The 20,628-nt window shown below is 41.1% G+C and overlaps 1 protein-coding gene across 13 annotated transcripts in view; it reads left to right on the top strand.

Moving 5' to 3' along the window:
- LOC106700590 (collagen alpha-1(I) chain-like) overlaps positions 1-20,628 on the top strand; it is a 97,648-nt gene that overhangs the window by 28,986 nt on the left and 48,034 nt on the right. The window lies entirely within an intron of this gene.

Below are 20,628 nucleotides of genomic sequence, written 5' to 3'. Positions count from 1 at the left end.
ACACCCACAATACACTCTAAATATTTTGTTTTACATAGTCAATAGTCTTTTTAAAATTTATTTTATTTTTTGGCCCCACCACACAGCTTGTGGTATCTTAGTTCCCCAAACAGGGATTGAACCCAGGCCCTGGCAGTGAAAACACAAAGCCCTAACCATGGGACCACCAGGGAATTCCCTAAAATTTATTTTATTTTTATTTTTATATTTATATATATGTATGTATATATAATTTCCAGTGTTCATTCCTTTGTGTGCTATCACTTTTCCATCTGGTATTGCTTTCTTCAACCTGAAGAATTTTCTTTACAATTTTTTACAGTCCAGGTCTGCTGGTGACAGATTCTCTCACTTTTGTCAGGAAGGTTCTTTCTTTTGTTTTCATTTTCAAAGTTACATTTTCTGTGTAAAGAATTCTAAGTTGATGATGTTTTTATTTGCATATCTGTTTGCTTTTAACACTTGTCTTCTGGCTTACTTTCTTTCTGATGAAAAATTGGTAATCATTCTTATCTCTGTTCCCCTCTATGTAATGTATCTTTTTTTTTTCCTCTGACTGCTCTTAAGATTTTCTCTTTATCATTGGTTTATGGCAACTTAATTATGATGTTCCTTGGTGTGATGATCCTGTGTTTATCCCTCTCAGGGTTTATTGCATTTCTTTGATCTATGAGTTAATGGTTCTCATCTATTGTGGGAATATTTCAATCATCATTTCTTCAAATATTTTTTTCTGCCAGTCTCTTCCTTCTGATTCTGAATTATACTCCTTAATGTTGTTCCACAATTCACTGGGACCGTGTCCTTTTTGTCTTTCTCCCCATGCTTCAGGTTGTATAATTCCTATTGTCTGTTTTTCAGGTTCACTGATCGTCCACAGTGATCTGCTGCTGTTAAGCCCTTGCAATGAAATTTTTCTTTCAAATAATGCAATTTTTCAACTCTAGAAATTATAAAGATTTTCAAAACTTCTTTTAGTGTCTCTATTTAGATACTTTACTTGTTTCCAAATGTTTTTCATTGTTTCTTGAACATATTTATAAGGTCTATTTTAAAATCCTTTTCTATTCTAGTAGACTGATTTTATCCTAGTTATGAGTTTCATTTCCTTTCTTCTTTATGTGTCTCCTAATTTGCTGTTGGTGCTGAACCATACTATTGAGTTTCTAGACTTGCTTGTCTTCCTTTTTGACAGTATTTTGTTTCAGCAGTCAGTTAATTTACTTTCAGATCAGCTTGATCCTTTCAAGTCTTGTTTTAAAGTTTTGTTAAGATGATTCTAAAGCAGAAGGAGTTAAAATTTTTTCTTTCTAAATTTTAAATTTAGAGCCAGGTAGTAATTATTTTGGGCTTCCCTGCTGGCTCAGTGGTAAAGAACTGCCTGCCAATGCAGGAGACACAGGAAGCACAGGTTCAATACCTGGGATGGGACAATCCCCCGGAGAAGGAAATGGCAACCCACTCCAGTATTCTTGCCTGGGAAATCCCATGGACAGAGGAGCCTGGTGGGCTACAGTTCATGGAGTCACAAAAGAGTCTCAATTAAATGCTGTCAGTCAGGGACTAGTCAGTGTCTGAGATTTTACCCTACTTCCAAGCCTACAAAAGTAGCTTGGATTCTGGCAGAAGACATAAGACTCCTTGGTCAGAGACAGGACTTTATTATAGCACAGCAGGCATCCTAAGTTTCATATTCTCATTTGTTTCCCTTGGTCCCTGAACATGATGGGGGTATTGCAGAGTGGATCCAAGTTGGATGTCACACACACTATGGATCTGGATCACAGCTGAGGAACCCTGAGCTTAGGAACCTCTCAACTTATAGCTGCTAGCAAATCTGTCCAAACTTTGCCCTGGAAGGAGCCATTCTATTTTCCTGGTCAGGAAACAAAGCTATGTTTTGTCCTGGAGGGTGACACTAATAGCATCAAAAGGCTGCTGCTGCTACTTGCTTCAGTCGTGTCCGACTCTGTGCGACCCCATAGACGGCAGCCCACCAGGCTCCCCCGTCCCTGGGATTCTCCGGGCAAGAACAGTGGAGTGGGTTGCCATTTCCTTCCCCAATGCATGAAAGTGAAAAGTGAAGTCGCTCAGTCATGTCCAATTCTTCGTGACCCCATGGACTGCAGCCCACCAGGCTCCTCCATCCATGGGATTTTCCAGGCAAGAGTATTGGAGTGGGGTGCCATCGCCTTCTCTGATCAAAAGGCTACTGGATATACAAATATCCTTGGAAAGCTAGTCTGAAACAAAATTGTTACAAGACATGCAAAAATGCCATGGAAGATTGTCTTTTACTGAAAACTCTCATGTTCAAGAGGTCTCTCTAGTGGTTGGAATTTAAATGCTTACCATCTCCATGAAAGCATTGCTTGAGTCTCACATCCCCAGTAGGTTTTCCTCTGAGAGTTGTTCTTCTCCCAGTTGTTTTGCCTGGCCTTATGGGGTCCTGTCTTATACATGTGCATCTTAATATTCAAACGAACACTTGAGATGACCCTTGTGCAGATTTCTGGAACTCTGTCTCTACACACCTCTCTCCTCCCTGGTACTCTGCTTCTCAAACTGTGTTTACTTCCAGAGTTCCAGTCTCTCTTCAACTCAGCCAAACCACTGTGCTCTGCTTGAATTCTTTTTCTTTGTAATGTCAATTCACAAAGAACCTCCAGGCAGAAAGCTGGGGCATTTGAGAACTCTATTCGTTTGTTTTCTCTTCCCAAGGAACAGAGTCCCATGCAGCCTGTTGAACTTCTGACAATTGTTTTATATATATATATATATATATATATACATATATATATATATATATATACACACGTTTTTATTTTTATAATTTTTTTATAACAGGAGATCTAGTCTGGTACTGGTTACTCCATCATTGCACAACTATCTTTTTTTAGCATTAACTTCTTTATGTGTTTTGGGATTTTGATGTGCACAATCACTGAGTGGGAGATATTTCCATTATTCTTTCTTACTCCATCTCCAATTTAATGAGTATTTTCATCTGCCTTTATCTCCATTCCATGCTCCAGTCCAGAAACAAGATCTTAAGATGGCTTTAGAGGGTTCCTGCTCCTTATCAATGCCAGGACTATGTCTAATCTAGTAACTGAGCCAGCTGGTATCTCAGTTCATTTGCTGTAATGATGGTGTTTTTTTTTTTTTTTTGTCCTTTTGCTTTCTTGGATCCACTACTTCTGATAAATCCACAGCTCCAGGCAATATACTGGCAGCAGTTTTATCCAGCTCCCTTTCATGGCACTGGGAAAAGTTAGGTGACAAATCATCACTGTTACCCAGAACAAAGAGATTTCCTAAAACTCAGGATTTTCACTGGTAAAGCAGAGAATGTCCTGGAGAAACCAGGATGGTTGGTGTGTTCCAGTTCCTGGCTTTCAGAACAATGCTAGCTTTGGTCTCTGTCTTGACTAGAGCGTTTTAGCCTTGGTGTTCCACCAGAGCTGAATTTCCCGTTGCCACCAGCTGTTTCAAGGCCCAGGCCTTGGTGGGCTGCAGCTTTAGCTCAGCTCACTGCTTTGCATTTCTGTTGTGTTTCTAGTGCACAAAGATGTTTATCTCATTTTTTTGAGACCAGCAATGACCTTTGGCTTTCTCTTTTTCTATTTTATCTGCATTACCATGCGTTTAAAGCATACAGGATGAACTGAAGCATGAATTCACTTTGCCACCTGACTGGAAATTCTACCCATTCTTTTTCAATTTGGTACTGACTTAATTTAGGAAATAATGTAATGGAATAGCCTGCTTTATTTAGAAGCCATTCCAGTCATTTTGTGGGACCTCAAATCACAGAAATCCAGGTGAATAGTCACTGTCCATAGAGTGGCTGTATTCTTTGAGGGCACTGTAACTCAGTACTTAAGTTAGCATAGATCAAAGGAGAAACAGCATTCTGACTTTGCTCCATTCTACTACTTATGGTTAATGACAATGGCATCAATACTGCTTTACTCTCATCTCCATTTCCACTTTGAATTCTTCTCCATTAATTTCTTATTCATATCTTCCTGAAGACACAGAAGAAAGAAAGTCAAAGGGAGGTTGAGGCAGTGGTTTCCAGCCTCTTTCTTATACAGCAGCCTTCAAACTGGTTTTGGAGGACGTGGATTCTCAGACCCTTGGACATAACTGGTGACCTCCCACGTAGTTACTACCCTTGAAATTGGACAAAAGGAGCAGAATAAGCTTTTTTGCCTCCCCATTTGCCTCAAACTATGCTCTGTCTTTATTCTTTTTGATGAGAAGATTTTTTTTTAAACAGTTTTCAGCCTTTTGCTCTTCATTCTGTTGACAGTGACAATCCCATTAGTTGTCTTGCAGATTTGCACTGTGATTTACAGTAAGCATTTAAACTATTTCTACTGGATTAATGAGTTTTTGAACATAGAGGTTTTCACATTTCAAACCCAAGTATCTAAATATCATGCAAACAAGCTTCTGTCATAGTACAATACCAGTGAAGTAGCAAAAATTGTTTCTAGAGCAAAGTAGTTCACACAACCATTTTAACTCCACTTAGAAAAATAGTCCCATTCCCAGCTTTGGCTTCTGTTTTTAATTGAAGTGGTAGAAATGTGTACGTGGCCGTTCACATTGAAACATTTAAAAATTGGTATCTTTACAAGCTAATCTATTTTTAACAAAAATAAATATGAGTTAACTGCTCACATGATGGAATTAAATATTTTCTGGGAAGTAATTCAGTGAAGAACAGGGAAGCCTGGCATGCTGCAGTCCACGGGGTTGCAAAGAGTTGGACACGACTGAGCAGCTGAACAACAACAATTTAGTAAAAACCAAATGATTCAAGAAGTGATCACCTTATTGTTTTATTGAGTTTTTTTGTTGTTAAAGAAACTAGTTGGACCACGCTTTTGGGGATATCTTAAAATAACTCCATAGGTAGCTGGTCGGAGACTCTGATGGGGGTGGAGGGGAATAGAAAAGTTAGAAAATGAAACAGAGAACTATCATTTAGTAATTGAGAACACACACTTATTTAACTAGGACTAAATATTGCCAGAGCAAGTCCTGTGCTAAAATTAGACATTGGGGTTGGTCCAATAGCAGCACAAGTTATAATCCTTTAGAAATCATAGCCTGTTGGTTCAAATCAGGACATTGCAATGTGAGAATATAAAGCACACATGTCTTCATTACAGGACAGTAGAGTTACCAGAGCTAGAACTACTTCTACCTAAAGGTTGGATTTTAATTTTTTCTTTTTTGCTTTTCTTTCATATATGAGAAGACCTCTTGAAAATATTTCAATTTCCTAGTGCTCTTGCCCCATGCATCAAATGTGTGTATACACACACACACTCATGTTTAGGTAGGTCTTGGGAACAATATACTAGAACCTAAGAAAATTTATGGGAAAGGTAATGTTATCACATAGTGGAAAGAGAATATGTCTTGGAATTAGACATACCTTCCTGTGAATCCTAGCTCCATCATACTCTCTGAAACCTGGGAGAAAGCAATTTGTATGGACCTCAGATTTTTTTATTTGGTTTTTTAAAAATCAGAAAATGTCAGGTGCTGAGAAAATGTTTTCCTCTCTCCCATCTGTACCACCATCAGAGGACATTTAGATAGATAGCTAGATAGAATTTTATTAACTTCATATTTATTGTGTGCCAGGCACTGTGGTACGTATTATCTCATTTAGTCTTGACACACCCATGAAGTAGTGAAGCTTTAACAGCCCTTATATATGTCTTTAGGCTTTGCTTGCCTAAAGGATCATGCTAGAAAGTGACAGAACCGAGACTAGAGTGCTCCTAACCACTATGATTTCAGCCTCACAAAAAGTCAAAACTTAAAGATATCCTATCAATGAAATGCAGTGAGAAATGTAACAACAAACCATTAGTTTCTCAGCAGATTTACCTTTTTTAACCAAATTTAATTTTGATACATGTATTAGTTTGTCAGGGCTGCCATACAAAATACCACTGACTGTGTAGCTTAAACAACAGAAGGTTATTTTCTCACGATTCTGGAGGCTCCAAGTCCAAGATGAAGGTGTTGGCAAGTTTGATTTCTTTTCATGCCTCTCTCCCTGGGTTGCAGGTGGCTGGCTGCCTTCTCTATATCCTCACATGATCATCCCTTTATTTTTCTGTGTACTAACCTACTCTTCTAGTCATTTTGGATTAATGACTCCATTTTGACTTAATTACCCCCTTTAAAAGCCCTGTCTCTAATAGATGTAGTCACATTCAAGGTCTTTGTGGTTAGAGCTTCAGCATATGAATTTGAAGGAACACAATTCAGCCCCTAACAAGGCATATATCGCAAAAACCATGTGATACCAAATGAAAAAGAAAACAAATCTGCTCCCGTGAATGTTTGCTATGTGTCAAACATTGTTCAAATATGTGTTTACACATATTTATTTAATCCATACAAGCTAAGTACTATTCCTAGCCCCATTTGGTACCAAGAGGTTAGGTAGTTTATTAAGTCACATGCGTGTGTTTGTGCTAAGTTGCTTCAGTTGTGAAGCAACTCTTTGAGACCCCTGTGGAGTCTCAAAGCCCACCAGGCTCCTCTGTCCATGGGATTCTCCAGGCAAGAATACTGGAGTGGGTATCCATTCTCTTCTCCAGGGGATCTTCCTGACCCAGGGATCAAACCGGTGTCTCCTTGTGGCCTGCATTGCAGGTGGATTCTTTACTGCTGAGCCATCTGGGAAGCCCATCAAGTCACATAACTAGTAAGTAATAGGAGAACATTTGAATCCACAGAGCCTGACACTAGAGTCTGTACTCACACGGCCCCTTCTCAACTAGAAGCATCCTGTTTGGGCCAAAGAAACAGAAAACACAGTAGTATCTATTTGAGTAAAATGATGATTAAACTTCAAAAGTCTGTATATGTTTAGTTAGCAATTACTAGGCTGTCCTACATGAAAGATAGTGAAGCAGCTTTATTCCGTGTTTATGGCTGAAGTGTACATTGGAAGGACTGATGCTGAGGCTGAAACTCCAATACTTTGGCCACCTCATGCGAAGAGTTGACTTATTGGAAAAGACCCTGATGCTGGCAGGGATTGGGGGCAGGAGGAGAAGGGGACCACAGAGGATGAGATGGCTGTATGGCATCACCGACTCGATGCACATGAGTTTGGGTGAACTCTGGGAGTTGGTGATGGACAGGGAGGCCTGGCGTGCTGCGATTCATGGGGTTGCAGAGAGTCGGACACGACTGAGAGGCTGAACTGAACTATGGCTGAAGTAATAAATCAGTCACTTAGAAAATGGCGAAGAAAAATTCTAAGTTAATTTCTTGCATCCTGCTCTATGTAATGAAGGATTAATACAAAGTATTATATTTCTCTTCTAAATCTTCAAAGGAAAATAGTACCCATAATGAAGCATTAATATTTGAAGACCTAGGACACATATGCTTCACTTCTAATTTTTCTCCCATGTGGGCATCATTCCTGCTTCAGTCCATTAACTGAAGCAAGAAAAGAAGCCGAGTTCCATGTCTGGAAATGTTGGTCTTAAGGATAGCAATATGCTCCTTGCAGCCACTGAAGTCTGTAAGTCTACAGAAGCAAGAACTTGCAGCCAAACGTGACTAGAAAAAGAAATTGTAAACTACCCCACCCCCTCCCAGAATCCCCCAGACAGTTAGGAAGGAATGTAGGGCTCCCACTGCACAAAGGAACAGGATTTGAGCTGATTTTGTTGAGTCTCAAAGGACAGTGTTCTTCAGCTCCCATCTGGTTTAAATCCAAAGTGAACAAAAGAATAGACTCAGAGTTAGGGTCAGATCACTGCTGTGGTACTCTCTTTGCCAGTCATTTTAGTTTGTCAACAGAGCCTTGGCCTTCAAGATGCTTACAGTTCGGTGATGAGGATGGGGGTGTTTACAAAGTTGTGATAATGAGTGTTTACAGAGCACCACAGTCAAGTTCCAAGTTGAACATAATCCATATGAAAATGAAAACTGGAGATACTTGTCACAGCAGCTCAGGATTTTAGAGGCCACTGCTGACTGGAGTTATCAAGGCAAACTCAATGGAGAAAAGTTGAGTGTTGAGATAGGCCTCGAAAGTAGGATTTGCTGGGTGGGGGCCAGTGAAGGCATGTTAGAGGATTCAGTAGCAGCTGGGGCACAAAGGCAGGAGTGAGGGAGACAGGCAGGACAACAAAGAAACTTTGTCCCTGAAACAGACAGATTTGGGGGAGTTATGGGAAATATTTTAGGACTAAACAGACTGGGGTCAATTGTTCTGTTAGTTGAATTGCCAACTGAAATTATCTCAGTTCTCTGAACATGTTGGTTAGAACACATCTCAACAGAACAAAGTGCTTTGCCCCTACTGTATAAAAAAGATAATGAATAAGAACCTACTGTAGAGCACAAGGAACTCTACTCAGTACTCTGTAATGGCCTATATGGGAAAAGAATCTTAAAAAGAGTGGATGTGTGTGTGTCTAACTGATTCACTTTGCTGTGCCACAGAAACTAACAGCATTGGAAAAATCAACTATACTCCAATCAAAAGAATAATGAAAAAAGAACTCAGAGCTTTGCATTGAGTGGCACGTTTGTTATCCTTAAGGCTGCTCAGACTACAACACCTCTGTGTCCCTCCAGATTTGTGTCATGCCTAATTGAGCTGGGAGATGGCGCACCTGTTGGCTCTAGGCCTGCACAGACTCAGCCTGGCAGGAGGCCTCGGAGCAGCTCACGTGGTTCAAGTGCCCAGCCGGAGTCAGGAGGAGGGTGCCGCTGCCCCAGGAAGGCACATAGCCTCAGAAATGGTTTCTCCTTTTTTGAATCAATGAGATACGCATTCTCTGTCTGCATTTGATGAACCTTCAGAGGGGAGAGCTCTAGGGAATTCTGCGGTCTCCACTTCCCTTCCCACCTCCAAGGCTGTCTTGTAGTAGAAATTTTAGTCTCACAGACCTTTGACTTCTGACTCGCCTGTGTGATGTTAGACAAATGACTAAGTTTTTTGAGCTTGTTATATTTTTTAAATCTGTAAAATAGCCCAGTAACTATGAGGTTACTCTTCATTCTCTTCCTCTTTTGTGACTTCTCTCAGTTGCTGATGTTTTGGAAGAACATCTTTTTCTGATCATAAATGCACTCAGCTATCAAGGAGGTAAAAACTCTACCATTCAGGACACTTAGGGATCCTGAAGGAAACATGGGGGTGGGTGGAGTTGGCCTACCCCTCCCCGCCTCCCAACCCTGTATTTTTTTCCTCAGGATAGGATTTCAAGTCAACTGGAGTCACTCCTCAGGATAGCACAGAGCTCAACAGGATCCAGAGTGCTTGGAAGTCATCTCAGAGTAGAGGGATCAACTATCCTTATTTGTATTGAGTTTAAATGAAGAAACAATGGCCTAAAGCCATTATGTGGCCTAAAGCATATAAAAATTAAGGTTACATGTGACAAAGCATTTTATGAGTTCCGAAACAGTTAGGCAAGGCCATAAACTATCGTATTACTAAATTGCTACCATTTCTAACGTTCAAGGCTCCCAACTACAAGTTTGTCCTTAGAAATTGCAATGTGCTCTTGATAATTTGAGTGTACCCAATTGTCCTTCCAGCTAAGAAGCACGTAGGGTTTGCTGGTTAGTATTTTGCCTATATTTGAATCCTAAAAATAACCTCCTCATGAGAACAGGATGAGCTTTGTGAAGATTATATTCCAGTTGGTTAGAAATGGAAGGCACATTTTCCCCATTGCCTCCTGCCTTTCATTTCTAAACACATTTGTCTCTACTCTGAAGCAGAGGAGACTATGAGAGCAGCTGCAGTGAGCAGCTGTAGAATCTTCTGTCATCTGCTCTCTGGCTTTTCAGACTTTGTCCCATCCTCTGCTCCCAGTTGTCCTTTTCTTTCTTTTTAAAATCACCTGCCCTCCTCAGGTCCGGGCCCTGTCCCTGCGGTGCTTTTAGGGGATTTTTGCCTGGTGTCCCCCTCGCTTTTACCATTCTTTATAGTTAAAAAAAAAAAGAAAAAAAATCACTGGTGAAAACATTTTTATCTTATGAAAAACCACTGGAAGCGGGGAAAAGTCTATCAGCCAATACAGAGCTGCTTGCTGCCGCCCCCACGAGTTCTGCTTGTCGTGTTTGGCGGTGATCTTTTCCGTGGGCTGCCATTTCAGTACAACATAAAGCTCTAATTTTACATTTGCATGCAGAGGCCAGATGCTGATGACTCTGCGCGGGGAAGCCCTCCCCAGGATTACCTTGAGAGAGATGATTTATGCATCCTGTGCACAGTCATCAGCTCTCCAGAGGCCCTTCCCCCCGACTCCACACACAGTGCCGGGGGAATGTCGGAGCCCCTCCCAGCAGCCCTCTTGGCGCACAACAACCCATGACAACCGGCAGCAACTGAACACTTTTTTTCCTTCCTAATGTGTCGTTAGTTGAGCGTAAGCTTCTCTCTAAGGTCGCTTATGCGAGCTAGTGCAGGACAAGTGTCTTCGCATAATATGTCAATGTAATTTATGTTCCATGGCTTTTAGGGATGATCTGACTCTTCTCAACTGGTCCTTTGAATGTTGTTTGATTTTGAATGCTTAGAAAATGGACTTGCATTCCTTTTCTCCTTTTGAAAAAGCTATTATGTGGTTTTGAAACATACCTATTTTAGATCCCACATAATATATCATCTGAATACTAATTTAAAACAAAATAATGTTTAATATCTCTGATTTATAACACGTTACATGCACCAAGCATAGAAAGCAGGTAAAAACGAATTACATGTTTTAGTTTACTATGTTGGCAACAGAGAAGCCTGCCTGAAAAAAAACAATATAAATCATTTTTTACCACCGCTCTCTGAATATTTGGGGGTTAATGAAATCAAAATTGTATCTGTCAGAACTGCCAGTAATATCTTCAGTTTTCACCAGCTGCACTTCCCTTCTCTCCCTCCATATCTTTAGACTCAGGGAAGAGCAACACAGGTTCCACAATAAACAAAAGCGAAAGAAAAGAAAGAATTTGTAAAGTTTCTTTTGGTGTGTAAGAGGATGGATCCTAGCGTGAACAGCATGTAAGCACGTGGACAAAGCACACCTAAAATAAGGCAGTGCACACGCGCCAGACTACATATGTGGATATGTGTGCACCTGTGCGTGTGCCAAACCACCCATTTTCTCACATAAGCATAGCAGTTTCACTACCTCTAGGTAAATGTATTAATTCTTTATGTGAAAAAGAAAACCCAACACTAAACTGCCTTTATAAGTATCACAAAAAACACTAAGTGTATCTTTGTTTAGGAATGTAAAAATACTGTGCTTGGAAATGCCAGCTAACTAGTGAAGTGAAAGTCGCTCAGTTGTGTCTGACTCTTCGCGACCCCACGGACTGGAGCCTGCCAGGCTCCTCTGTCTGTGGAATTCTCTAGGTCGGACTACTAGAGTGGGTAGCCATTTCCTCCTCCAGGGAAGTCTTCCCAACCCAGGGATCAAACCAGGTCTCCTGCACTGCAGGTGGATTCTTTACTGTCTGAGCCACCAGGGAAGAGCTGAGAGTAAATACTTTGTGAAGAATAGAGAAGACACTAGAACAGTTAAACCTTAGTTGGCCTGGGCCAAGTGTGAAAATGCAGAATCACAAAAGGAGCCAGAAGGATTTGATTAAGCTTCCATAAATCAAATCTTAGAGACATGAATCCCCTTGGTAACATCCTGGGTCAAGTGGTCATCCGCCCTGGTTTTAAATACTTCTGGTGTAAAGATACTCATTACTGCCAGTGCAACCGGCCTCCAGTTCTTTATTTTCTTTTCCTTATTATTTACACAAAACACTTTTTTTAAAAAGTGAAAGGTCTAGGGAGCTATACATGGGGAAGCCTCCAGTTGTTATTTAGGAACAATAAAGTTATCTGTACCTATATACATTCATTTGGTTTCTCCTTCTTTCCCTTCAACCCACAAAAAACACATCTAATTCCTCCTTCAATCCTTCAAATATTTGAAAACAACCATCATGACTCATAACTATCCCGTGACTGACCTGGATGGTCTCCTAAACCCGTCAGCCAGGATCTTTGTCCATCCACACCGCTCAGAAGCTGAAAGATCTCCATCCCCAAAGTAGATAGGTGGTGGTGACTTCTCAGATGACTGGCCTGTGATGTGATTATTCTGTGTTGATGAGTTACTCTTGAAGACCCTCGAGCCAGAGAGGGAATATCCTAAACCGAGAGAGTCCAGGAAGAGCCTGAGTCTTAATTAAGGTGATGGCAGCAAGGCCCTGTAATACTTCACCTGTGCCAAAAAAAACCTGAAAAAACCCAAAGCTATTACTTCACATCATTGCCGTTGAACCAAGCCTGCAACTTTGGAGTTAGGACCTTGAGCTCTATTTGTACCACCAGCTCTGCCAGCAGCTGGTTGTGTTCCCTGGAGAATTACTGCCCACCTTTCCAGAGTTGTCTGTGATGTTCAGAGGCACATGTCACATTTCTGCCTAGAACTGTGCCCCGCCCCACCCCGACTCCTGGCCTCAGTTTAGATGTCATTTCCCCAGGGACACTTCCCTGACTCGCATCCCTGCCCCAACCTGAGATGGCTTCTGTCTTCCACTGTACCCCATGCTCTGTTGTAACCTCACTTCCTTGTGTTTTAATACTGCATTCACTTGTCTGTGCCCACTGTCCTGGAAGTTCTTTAAAGCTAAGGACTCAGGCCTGGTCTCCAGTACTTAGCTCAATGCCTGGTACCTACCAGAATCTAGAAAATATGTTGGAAAAAAAAAGGAAGAAAGGAAAGAAAAGACTAAAAGGGAGAAGACAAAATGAGGAAGTTGGGGTATATTATCTATCTAGATTCTTACAGCTAAAACTCTGCAATTCCTTGGGGGTTATTTTTATTTGTTTTAAAATATTTATTTGGCTGTGGCATGCGGGCTTTTAGTTGCGGCATGTGGGATCCTGCTCCCTGACTAGGGATTGAACCTGGGTCCCCTGCACCAGGAGTGTGGAGTCCCAACCACCTGACCACCAAGGAAGTCCCTACAATTCCTTGTTCTTAAGTTCCATCTTTAAAGTCAACCTCAGGCTTTTAGAAATTCAGATTTTCTCTAGTAGGAGGGTAAGTTTCAAGTGACTACACCAAATTAGAAAAGCTATGAATATTTACACATGTAATACAATTTTAGGACTGAGATTTAAAGTTCATTTAACATGCCCAAAGTTTGTATTGTGAGGAAACTGAGGCACAATGAGATTAAGTTATTTGTGCATACCCACCTGGTTAGAGGAAAACCTGGTTTCAGACACTGATCTTGGTCCCTGCTGGGCTGCATCCCCCAGCCCTTCAAGTCTTGTAGTTGTCCAGCCTCCAAGACTGAAGAAAGGGCCCAGAGACAGCGATAGGGACATAAGTGGTTTATTGGATAGGCGGAACTTACACAAAGGAGCCTGGAGCGACACCCCACCATGTGTGGCAGATGGCGGGTAGGACATCAGCAGTCTTCACTACTCGGCAAGAGAGAAGGCTACCATTTATAGGGGGAATTGACATCAAGTGGGCTTACCAGCTACCAGAGACTATTTAAGCGCTATAATTAAGCGGATTATACAGTCATGTGAGAGAAACAGGCACTAGTCAAGCGAGGGATGTACAGAGAGCAAGAGAACAGCCATCTTGAATGGCCTAACCATACAGCCCCCAAACCCGGATGGCTAATCTCTAGTCTTCCTTTTTGAAAGAGCTGCTACAAACACAGCTACAAATGGAAGTGACAGATGTTTCCTCCTTTATGTTATGGTTATATCAATGTACAAGTTTATGGCTGTAAATTAAACTTTGAGAAATACCCTCCTCTGCTTCTAGACAAACTAATGAAAATTATATCTCTTTTCTCCCAGGAATGTGGGAGAATGTTACCGTGCTTCACCAGGTGACTCCTGTACGTTGTTTGCTAAGCAGAGTTGCAGTCACATGAATTGCTTTCAGCCAGGTTCGGTACCAAAGCTCAGTGTTCTGTTGTCAAGCCATAGGGTAGTAATGCCATGAGACCAGCTTCTTGGCAAGTAGCCCTGAGGTGCAGCTGTGAGGTGACCCAGTGCAGGCTTGAGGCCAGAGCTCAGTGCCAGAAACTGGAGCCAAACACTGGAATTAATTCCCAGGGCACTGAATTGGTTGCAATTAAAATTTTAGATGAAAAGATTTTTTGTTTACTCTAAAAGAACCACTTCATTTCATAAGCTCATAGGAAAGTTAGATGCTTTGCCATTATGCATGAAATATTTTCCAGAGGCCAAATCTTTGAAAAAGAAGAAGAGGAAGAAAGAGGAGAAAAAGAACACTTTAGATTATTTAAGAAGTCATGAACATATTTCTTGAAAGCAACATCTTTCATTAGATATGCTAACTGAAGAAATGTTCTTTTTCTGACTTGGGGTATGCTGTGAAAGTTGTAAGGTAGAGTAGTTGTAGTTGGAGTAGAAGTGGTCAAGGTGATGGTAATGATTGAACCAAACTCTGGACCCATACAGATCTGAATTAAGCACCCAGCCCCAGCACTTCCTAGCAGCTGACCTTGGGTAATATACTTAAGCCTGGAGACTGTGTTATGTATTGGGGTTAGTAACTCTTCCTCTCATGGGTAGTATGGATGGGGCTCAGACACTGCTCTTCCTCTCATGTCAGCCTATCCCTAGGGTGCAGGTCCTCACCTCACTGATGAGACAAGGAGAAGCTGCTGAGATCCCAGTAGTTTTAAGCCACCAGCTTTAAGCTGTGGCAGAAATCCATCATGAACACTCACTAATTCAGCAGTTGTTGGCTTAAGACATACAAATTGGTTTAATTCTTAGGAAACTGCTTATCAGGGCAAAGAGGAAAAAGAAAAGTGGTTGTCATGTTCCTGATAAGTATTCCATGTCTGGCTGTCCCACTTATTAGTCAGGTGGCCTTGGACAGTCACTTATCCTGTCTGAGCCTTGGTCTCACCCCAAGGTTGGGGTTGCAATCTAGAGGTTGGGGATGATAACACAGACCACACAGTGTGGCTATGAGGTGATGCAGTGTGTATAAGCCAAGTTGGGAACACAAAAGATGTTCAGGAACCTTTACCTTCTATCTGACCTCCTGCAACATGTCCATGTTTAGGAATGCCCTTTCAATAACCCCTGGGGGGCAAAGAGTGAGATCATTCCACAGTGATAACTCATGGTATTCTATATACTCTGCCCTTGCTTATATTCAGGTTTTGGAAAACACGTGCCATATTTACTTAAGAAGCTTCCCCACCTCTTTGTAGCTATTAAAAGACCAGGGTGGAAAGAGAAAATCAGAAGTTGTCCCTGATTTATCTGTGGCTGAAGGAGGAACTAAGGAGGTCCAGCAAGTATCATTATTTCTTCCTCCAGGTGAACTGATGAAGGAAAAGGCTGAGTCATGGCCTGGGTGGCCAAACCGTGTGCTTCCACTTTCATTAAACAGTTATCTGGTGTTTAAAGAGCGGTTTAAAGATGGTTGACAGTCATCATGGCAACCAAGAAAAAAGTATGTGACCCAAAAAAACTACATTTCATTAAACTTGGAAATGAGGACGTATATGTGTAGGATTTAATTATTATTTTTTAGAAATTAAGGAAAATCATCCATTCATTCAGCCTTCGAATATTTATTGACAGCTACAATTGTGACAAACACCATTCTAGGTACTGAGGATACATTGATGGCTAAAATAAAAATTCCTGCCTTCCTTCAGTTTCTATTTTGGTGGGAGATGTAGAGAACAAATGAGATAAATTAGTAAGATATATAGTATACTGGGAAGTAGTTAGTGCTAAGGGGAAAAATAAGGCAGAAAGGGGAACTATAAAATATCAAGAGGAATGTTAGACGGTGTCCAGGGAAAGTCTCATTGATCAGGTGCTTAAAGTGAAGACCTAATGGAACAGACAAGCCAACCTGAGGATGGCTGTGAAACAGCTTTCACGACAAAGGTCCTGAGATGGGGGGGTGCCTGGTGTACCTGAGGAATGCCTGGAGGCCAGAGTGCAAGCTGAGCAGGTAGGGAAAGAGATCAGGTCAGAGAGAAACAGCCCAGTTGTATGGGGCCTATAGACATGGTAAAGACTTCAGCTTTCACTGGGAGTAAGAGGGAAAGCTCTAGAGAGTTTGGGCAAAGGAAAGATATTATACAACCATTCTTACTGAGTGCTTGCTCTGTTAGATTCTATTTTATTTTTTAAAATATTTATTTATTTGACTGTGGCAGGTCTTAGATGCAGCTTACACAGATCTCCAGTCTTCATTTTTCAGCATGCAAGCTGTTGGTTGTGGCATGTGGGATCTAGTACCCTGACCAGAGAGCCAACCCAGGGCCCCTGCATTGGGAGCATGGAGTCTTAGCCACTGGACCACGAGGGAAGTCCCTATTAGATTCTGTTTTAAATGCTTTATTTGTAATCCTTACAATTATCTTATGAAGTAGGACCCACTATCTTGTCATTTTACAGCTGAGAAAACAGGGCCAGAGAGGTTAACTAACTTGCATAAGATCACACAGCTAGCAGGGGTGTGGTGAAAATTTAGATCCTGGTCAACTCTTAACCATCTCATTTTCTCCCCAAATGCTTAAGAGATTGAGCCTGAGGCGTTTTTTTTTTTTTTTTTCCTTTATATTTGTATTTCCAGAGCACACTAACAATGAAATCACTTCATACTCATTCATAGAGAACTTCTCTGTTCAAACTGATAAATATTCCCAATATTCTCCTTTATGATTCCAAGTTTTGTTTTTTTTTTAAAAAGCCTTCAAATTAGCATATTAACAAGCATCTTGACATGTCTTGCTTTAATTATGCAGGCAGCGACTCCTTTTTTTGCTTCTAATGTAGAGGTTGATTGGGAAAATTTTTATTTTATTGCTTACGATCTTACCCTAGTGCTACCTAAATCACTGCTTTATGATTTGGCATCTATAATTTATCATTTTCCTCTGCTATTAGATGAAATGCCCTTTAAAGCATTCCATAGCAAGGTGAACACAAGTCAAGCTTGCAAAGTTCTGGAAAAAAGAATTGCAAAGAATCATTAAAGAATAATGAAAGTTGATTTAAATAGCATACAATATCAGGGCTGCCCAGTTTAACAAATATAATTATTCCAAGTCATTTTCAGAAGGCCTCCACATTTCAGCATCTAATTTTCATCATCTTTTAAGGAATAGCAACAGAAATACCTTACTGTTATAAAGACTCTAAAAGCTGACTTTTTATTTCATTTCTCTGGATTTCACTAAAGCTAAGCATGAAACAATAGACAGTTTAAAATATAGGAAACCCAGGTTCCTTTTACTATTGTGTGGCTTTAACATTCTACTGCTGTAGCCAAGAGTCCTTGGCTTCTGGGGCCAGCTGCCTTTTGCATGCTGATTTTGCAGAGAGAGTCTCTCAGGAGTTATTACTTTTGAGTAGTATCTACAATGACTTCAGTCTCTGCAGGAAGTGGAAGGCAGCAGAGTTTGGGAATGAAAACACTGAGGGAAAAATCTCTCCCGATAGAATCGTCAACTCAATCTAATTTTAGGTTTCAGGCAGACCACATAGCTGTACCTTCAGCTACCTGCAAACATGTGTGTCTCAAGTGCCCTCACTGAAGGACTACAACCAGGACTTAGACAAAAATAATGAAGTTTTCTATCATAATATGTTTTAGTAAAATAGGTGATGTGTGAGAGTGTGTGTGTGGGTGTGGGTGCACACACATGCAGGCAAACCATGTGCGTGTGCGCCACATTCAAATGTTGACAGCATTCAGAATAAGGGGAGATGGTCCAGAAGGGTTTCTTTCTATTTTTCACCAACTCTAATTTTTTCTTTCCAATGCTTCACAACCAAAAGGACTAGTAGACCCAGTCTCAAGACCTCAGAAACCATATTACTGAGTTATGTGAAACAGGAATTTGAGACATTTTTAGAAATCATTTTTATGTGGTAGCTATTTTAATATAGAAACAACTAAATCAAAGCTAACAAAAGTCTTTTGAGAGGAAATGGTTAAAAGGGCATGTCTTTCCTTTTCTAAAAGGAAAACCACAGCAAGGAATTCCAATTAGGAATAAATTAAAGAGCACTACACTTTTCTGGAAGGGTCAGGAAGTCAAACTCTTGGCCTTGAGCTGCTTCTCACCCCCACCCCAGCTGACCCTGGGAACCAGTCACTCCCCGTCTCTGTGTGAACTCAACAGTGGCTGCCAAGTCTTGCCATTCCTCTGCAGAAAAGAGCCAGGGATTTTCACCAGAGGCCTCCTGCCAGCATCAGAGTCAGAAGGAGGTAGCCAAGGTGCCAGGGGGCTTTCTGGAGTGCCCCAATGCCAGCTTTCTGTCTACAAAGGATAATTCACTAAACTTGCTAAAGCCAAATCTGACATTTTAAAAAAGTCTTCAAAATAAGCCTCATATGCTGTTTTGCTACTAGAAGACTGGGCTCTCATTTCCCGGATTCTATTTTCTTAAATATAATTTCCTTAAATTCGGCAGCACTTTTAATCCATGACACTCACTGGTAGGCAAGAAAAACAATTCTGCTGTCTTCACAATTGATTTAAAGCTTACAGATGTGACATCTCCATACATTATGTTGTGGCTAATTGCCTTATACTAATATCTGAGTAATATATATATGTGTGTGTGTATATATATGAATATCGGTGTCATGCTTAGTCATCTCCGACTCTTTGAGACCCTATTAGACTGTAGCCCACCAGACTTTTCTGTCCATGGGATTTTTCAGGCATGAATACTGGAGTGGGTTGCTATTTCCTCTTCCAGATATATATATATATATAAATGTTCTTTAGGTAACCTGTGTAATTGACATATGGCTACTTGGGGAATTGGGGCTAAAAGTGAGGTACCCCAAACAGCTGAGTTTGATCAAGATGCCATGCACTCTTGACCTCTTTAATATGCTATTTTGCTCTTCTGACAGCATTCCAAATCTACTTGTCCTTTCAGATCTAACTCAGTTCCTGCTTTCAGCTCAAATCCTTGCCTGACCATTTAAATTCTCATTGAGACCTCCCCTCTGGCACCACCTAAAGCCCTATTATCTTTGCTGCTACTATGGCATTTGGATATGTCATCATACACCATCACTTACTCACCAACTTCCAAGGGCTGTGTGCTCTCTCTTCAGCTCCCTGCACAGTGCTTAGCCTGATGCTCAGCCCATGGGGATGCTCTGTGGTACAAGTGAAGTGAACTGACTTACAGCCTTTTTCGTCATTTCCCCAATGCTCATATCTAGGACTAAAATTTGCATGATTGCTCTTTATTTTTCCATTCATTGTCCCTTAGTAACCCAGAAGCATCTAGAATGAGCTGGAAGTTAGACCACTACTGGAATAGATTGGTCACCTGTGTCTTTTTGGCTTGGATGTCACTGTTCCATACAATGCATGGAAATGGGAAACAAGTTACATCCCTTATGACTGCAGTCAATGAAAATAAAGAGGAAAATAAAATAATGGAGCGGAGAAAGAAAACATAGGAAAGAGTGAGGGGAAAAGAGGTAGGGAAGAGGGAAAAAACAAAAACAAAAAAAACCAACCCACAATCCTACTGGATGATGTAAATTATTTCCTCTTTTAACGACAAAACATAAAGGCTCCTTGCAAGTGCATTTCATGGATGATTACTTGAACATCTTAATCATGTTTGCTCTTTGGGGAAATTGTATGCAGAAACCACTGCCTTTCCAGTTTGAATTAAGAATAAACTGGAAAGGCAGTTCCTCTGGGAGAAAGGAAAAGCAAAGCCCAGGAACACTGGTGCACTGTATGCGGCAGTAAGAAATGACAACTCGGAATCAGGCAGAGTTCTCTCTTGTGTGATCAGCTTGCTCTGCCCTCAATGAGTCCAAGAGATTTCACATTTTATAGGTTGAGCTTCCCACTGGCAGCAACTGAAGCAGTTCATTATGCACATCTGTCACGTGATCCACTTCATCAACCAAATGGAACTGGGAGAATAAGTCACCCTAACAAGATCCTTCAGTACACTCTTAAAAACTACTTACAGATGTACTCTTCCTCTGAGGGGATACAATGGGTTTCCTTGTACGGTGCCACACGATACAGGAAATGCATTATTCCCATCCAAATTCAGGCGTACCAGGAGGAAGCCTGAAAAGAAAGCAGCTCACAAAAGCACACACAGCTTTTGCAAAAGTCCTGAGAGGGGCTCATACACCAATTTATGATAACGGCAGATAAAACCTCAAGCCTGTGAAGCTCAGTTCATTACAAATGCTAATGTCCACACAGGGAAAGGAAACCACGTCAGCACTCAGCATCGACACAAATGCTGCTAATGCTTTTTATTTATGGTTGTCGCTGGGTCCCCTCAGCAGTATGCCAAATCTCCGTTTGTGTGGTAACTTTAACTACTTTATGTGCCTCCACGACTCACTGTGTTATGTGCCCACAGGCAATTTGTGCTTTCAAACTGTGTCTGGTGAGGCGAGCAGCCACACTGCTAATCTTGAATCAGGAACCATCTTGTTCCATTCAGATCACGTCAAACGAACACTTTTGTGGACACATCCAGGAATAGTTAACACCTGCCATTGTGAAATC

Source organism: Bos mutus, chromosome 9 (assembly GCF_027580195.1).
Source record: "Bos mutus isolate GX-2022 chromosome 9, NWIPB_WYAK_1.1, whole genome shotgun sequence".
Taxonomy (NCBI): domain Eukaryota; kingdom Metazoa; phylum Chordata; class Mammalia; order Artiodactyla; family Bovidae; genus Bos; species Bos mutus.
The sequence above is the reverse complement of the archived record's forward strand: the minus strand, read 5'-3'. Positions and strand labels throughout refer to the sequence as shown.